Raw genomic sequence first — 5111 nt, 5'->3', positions numbered from 1 at the left:
ACTGTGAGATCATGATCTGAGCCAAAATCAAGAGTCAGATGCTTTAACTGACTGAGCCACCCAGGTGCCCCATGAACTTGCTTTTTATTAACCTCCCCATTTAATCTTTATTTTTCTACATAAAGCCTCCCTCAACTCACTGTTGCCTTCACAATAAAGTCCATGTTTTATTCAGGCATTAAAGTTCTTCCAGATCTCACTTTGATGTAACTTTTCAGCCTCATTTCCTGTTCCCTAAAATGAACTATTGTTTTAGCCAGACTCATCTAGCTATTGTCCTACAAACATCTGATTCACCTACCTGCCATCCTTTAAGACCTGATGCAAGGCTTACCTGCTCTGGGAAGTTTTTCCTGAGCATTTGTCAGGAACTAAGCATATTACATTATTTATTATTGTCGTTTCCTGCATCTGCACTTGATCTTCTCAATTAGATTATAACCTTCGTGACCCTTCTCATATCTTGTGTGGCACAGTGCCTTGCACATAGCACTTATTAAATATTAGTGGGATGATTGGTTTTTGGGTGGGAAGGTAGAATATGGACAGGGATTAGCCATAGAAGTGTATCCAAGTATGTTGATCTCTTCCCTGGAGGACAAAGAATGTATTTTTCTCATCTTTTTATTTTGGGAACCTAAGCCAGTGCCCGGCATGCAGTAATTCAGTTCCTTTCAGCAGGCCTGTTTTTACCAAGTATTGACTCTGCCAGGCACTGTGCTGGGTGCTGAGTTTCCATAGGGTTTGTAAATGAATGAAGGGTTTTGGGAGTTGTGCTTCTGTTTCCCAACTTCTGTTTGTTCACCTTTCATGCAGGTGAATTTCAGTATTTTGGTGCTTGGCAGGGATTATGAGAAGAGTCCCAATGCATAGGCCAAGGTGTTTCTTCTCCAAGGTGGGTCTCATCTCCAAACGAGGACTGCTCCCTTGGTGTGCCATAAAACCTCCAGTTTGGTCACAGCTCTTTTTGGGCAGAGCATGTAAGGGAAACTTCATGCATATGATAGGCAAGAAGTGTCAAAGAGGACAGAAAAGGCAGAAGAAACCAAGCCATCTTGGACCACTCGATGGTTCCTAGGAGGAAAGGTAAGGCCCAGGCTGATATCCTTTCCCCTTAGCAAGTGTGAATCTCTGGGCCTACTAAAATTCTGTATGCCTGATGTAACTAACATGGCATTGCAAGGATTCTAGGGGGCACCCAAGTTAGAATACCCAGGGCAGTCTTGAAGACATTGGAGGAACATTGGTGGAAATGCTTTGTGATGGCAGAAGATATTCTCCTTGCCTCTAAGTGTGTTTTTCACAGAAATGAAATCTTAAACTGGGACCTTGTCTCTAAAAAGGTCTGGGGAAGGTATGTTGGAAATCAGGGATCCAGAGAGAGAATGTACAAATGAATAGTCCCGTTGCAGCCATGAAAACACAAACATACCTCATTTTATACAACAAATGTATTTTCTAAATCAAACTATATTTTAAAAGCATTAGAGAGGTGAGCTATTTAAAGGAACCCAACAGTGAAGCCTTTTGTAATATGATTAATTACCTCCTGATAAATCTGGATTTTTCTTATATTAACTTTGCCCATCTGTTCTGTTTTCTTAAGTAGACAGCACCAAAATGGGCTCTTCTCCCAGACTGTATCTCCCCAGGGACATGAGAGTTAGGTTTTCTGAATAAGTAAAATGCCAGAAAAAATGGTGGCAGAAAGTACTTATGCATAGTAGGTGCTCAGTACATATTTATATAATGAATGAAGTGCTTGAATCATTTTATTTAAGGCTGGCTGATGTTGTGACACCACTCTGGACGGCTGAGCTATGAGGAACAGCTCAAGGTTGGTACCCAGCTTAAGTCTTCACTTCTCCATTCCATCAGGATGAATGGTGCCAGACTTGTAGGAAACTTGACTGCACAGCTCTACCCAGATACCCGAGCAGGTGCTTAAAATCAATACCTGCACTTTCTAACACAGTAGCCACTAAGCTCATGTGGCTGTTTGATTTTAAATACAGTCAATTCTGCTATAATGCTTGTTTTAAAAATTGAAATTTGTTCAAGGGATTGATAGATCAGGGAACAATTTGAACATAACGCACATTTCACGTTGGCTTAGGAGTGATTTTGTCCACGAGAAACACCAGATGAAAGAAGGAAACTGCACCCGGCAGAACTGAGCTGCATAAGAATACCTAAAGTGAACATGCACACATACCTCAAACGTCTGCCGCGTACCATTGCACACTGAGTGTGTTATGAACCACACTCAGCCACTTCTGCTGCTATATCTTTCTGTGTGTGACACATAACCCTCCTTTTACCACTTCATGATAACTCACAAGTGGACACTTCCACAAGCAAACTTCAGGTCTTTGTCGGGGTAAAGTGCCATCCTTATTGTGGTATGCATCTATACATTTCTCAACCATTTAACATGTGTAAAACTGTATTACTCTTTTTTGTTAGGCTCCTATCTTTTCTTTTTTTTAAGTTTATTTATTTTGAGAGAGAGAGAGAGAGAGTGTGTGTTGTGTGAGTGGGGGAGGGGCAGAGAGAGAGGGAGATGGAGAATCCCAAGCAGGCTCTGTACTATTGACACAGAGCCCGATGCAGGGGTTCAAACTCATGAACTGTGAGATCATGACCTGAGCCAAAATCAAGAGTTGGATGATTAACCAACTTAGCCACCCAGGCACCCCAGTTCCTATCTTTTCTATATGCATTACTGATAAAGTTTTGGAATGTGTGTGCCTGACCCCATTTTTACCATGAGCCCTGTGTTTTTTTTTTAAGTTTTAGTTCCAGTACAGTTAACATACATTATTAAATTAGTTTCAGGTGTACACTATAGTGATTCGACAATTCTGTATATTAGTGCTCATCAAGGCAAGGGTACTCTTTTGAGAATTTTTTACATTTGTTTATTTGTGTGAGAGAGAAACAGCATGCAGGCAGGGGAGGGGCAGAGAGACAGGGAGACACAGAATCCGATGCAAGCTCCAGGCTCTGAGCTGTTGGCACAGAGCCCAATGCGGGGCTTGAACCCATGAACCCTGAGCTGAAGTCGGATGCTTAACCAGTTGAGCCACCCAGGTGCCCCAAGACAAGTGTACTTTCAATGCCCTGTGATTTCTTTTGTGTAATTTGCATAGCACAGTGTAGAAATCCATATTATAGCAAAGGTGACTGTATAAGTTAATTAAAATTAAATAAGATTAAAAATTCAATTTTTTAGTCACATGAGCTTCATTTCACATGCTCATTAGCCATGTGTGGCTTGGAGTTACCATATTATATAGAATATAATACCAATATAAAACATTTCCATTATCACAGCAAGTTCTACTGGACAGCACTGACCTATAGCTTGAGTGTTCAGTCTGAAAGGTCAGATAAAATAAAGAGCTTATACAAGAGCTCACTCTTGACCTTTCTCCCAATACCTTCTTAGGTCTGTTACTGTTCCATCATTATAGGTTCCTTATTTGCTCAGACCATGACACAAGAATCTGTGGGACAACCTTCTCTTATCCTGTTTGTTTTCCATTCTTTGAGGTGATATTGCATAAGACTTTTTGTTTCATTATATATATTCCTTTTAGATGAAATTTGAAGCTCAGAAGAAGATTTTACAGAGACTAGAGTCTTACCTCCAAATGCTCAATGGTGTCAATGTGACAACATCTATACCCAGACCTGAGGGGCTCTGTTGTCTTCTCCATCTATTATACCCTTTGTAAGCCACCACTTCCCTATCCTTTATCTACTAAGTCCCCTTGTTAGCTATTAAGCTAATAATATCACCGGGCACTTATTGGGCACTTCCTGGGGACAAGGCCCTGTGCTAAGTGATTAGCACACATCACTGTCTAGTTTACTGTTTATAGTCACCCTGAGGGGTAGGCACTATTATTTTACAGAAGAGAGATTAAATAATTTGGCCCAGAACACACGTCTAGAAAGTGCCAGAGCTGAAGTTCACACTCAGGTCTATTCAATGCAAAGCCTACTTTCTCAACCACTATAGTATTTTCTCCTTAGAAGGATTTCAGACTTTGGAAACCTAATGAGGCCTCAGAGAGGCAGAACTTAATTTATGGCAGAGGTTGGCAAACTATGGGCCTTAGGCCACATCTGTCCCACACCTGAACTTTATTTTATAAATAAACTTTTATTGGAACATAGCTGAGCTCACTTGTTTATGAATTGTCTGTGGCTGCTTTTGCACTGCATGGCAGAGTTAAGTGATTGTAACAGGAACCACATGGCCTGCAAAACCTAAAATTATTATCTGGCTCTCTACTGAGAAAGCTTGCTGACCCATGCTTCATGACAAGATTGAAACTCCTTTGCACTATGGAGTATCTGGAGTGTCTTGACCTCAGCTATGGACTTTCGCATATGCCATACCTTCCAAGCAAGCATCATTTATTTGCCCTCATGAGAGAACATTCTTACATCCCTTTTACTTCTGTGCTCTTCAGTTTCATTTGTCCTGTTGTGCCTCTCCTGCCCTGCCTTCTCCAGCCTGTCATCAATGGCTACCGAAACAAGTCCACCTTCTCTGTGAACTGAGGTTCAGATGGCAATCCAAAGACTGTGGGGCACTACTTGGGAACCTGGAGAGGTCAGTTGAATACCATGACTAGTATAAATAACAAACCAAGGGCTGAGAGGAGAGGGAAGGTTTAGGAACGGTGTCAGTGGGAGTGGAGAGGGGTGGAAAACATGGTGGCCTTAAAGGAGAAAGATGAATTCTTTGATCAGAACGTGATCACAAAGTTAATTTTGGATGCCTTTTGGTGGGTAGTCATTGTAACATAGTGCTAGGAATCACAACCCTCATCCTTTTTCCTCGAAAAGTCATATGCCTGAGCCCCATTTAGCACTTAGTAAATGTTAATGTTGCTGCTGCCCACACATTATCGTCATCATCATTTTATGCTACTTTCTGTACTGGGAGCAGTCTCCTTTTTATTACAGAGTTGCCTTTTCTGTTTCATAGTCCCACATCCCTAAAAACTAGAGCTTTCTGTCATAAATCTGCCTTAAAATAATTGGTAGGGGTGAGTGGTAGTAAGGGAAATCACAATGGCATATTTCTGAGATTT

General features: G+C 41.2%; 1 long non-coding RNA gene across 1 annotated transcript; it reads left to right on the top strand.

Annotated features, from left to right (window-relative positions):
• The first annotated feature begins 957 nt into the window (after positions 1 to 957).
• LOC131501878 (uncharacterized) lies at positions 958 to 4519 on the top strand. The gene is made up of 3 exons (XR_009256915.1): positions 958 to 1086; positions 1782 to 1837; positions 3603 to 4519. It is a non-coding gene; the product is annotated as an uncharacterized LOC131501878 (long non-coding RNA).
• Positions 4520 to 5111: the final 592 nt, after the last annotated feature.

Source organism: Neofelis nebulosa, chromosome X (assembly GCF_028018385.1).
Source record: "Neofelis nebulosa isolate mNeoNeb1 chromosome X, mNeoNeb1.pri, whole genome shotgun sequence".
Classification (NCBI taxonomy): Eukaryota; Metazoa; Chordata; class Mammalia; order Carnivora; family Felidae; genus Neofelis; species Neofelis nebulosa.
This window is presented reverse-complemented; position numbering and strand designations above follow the sequence as displayed.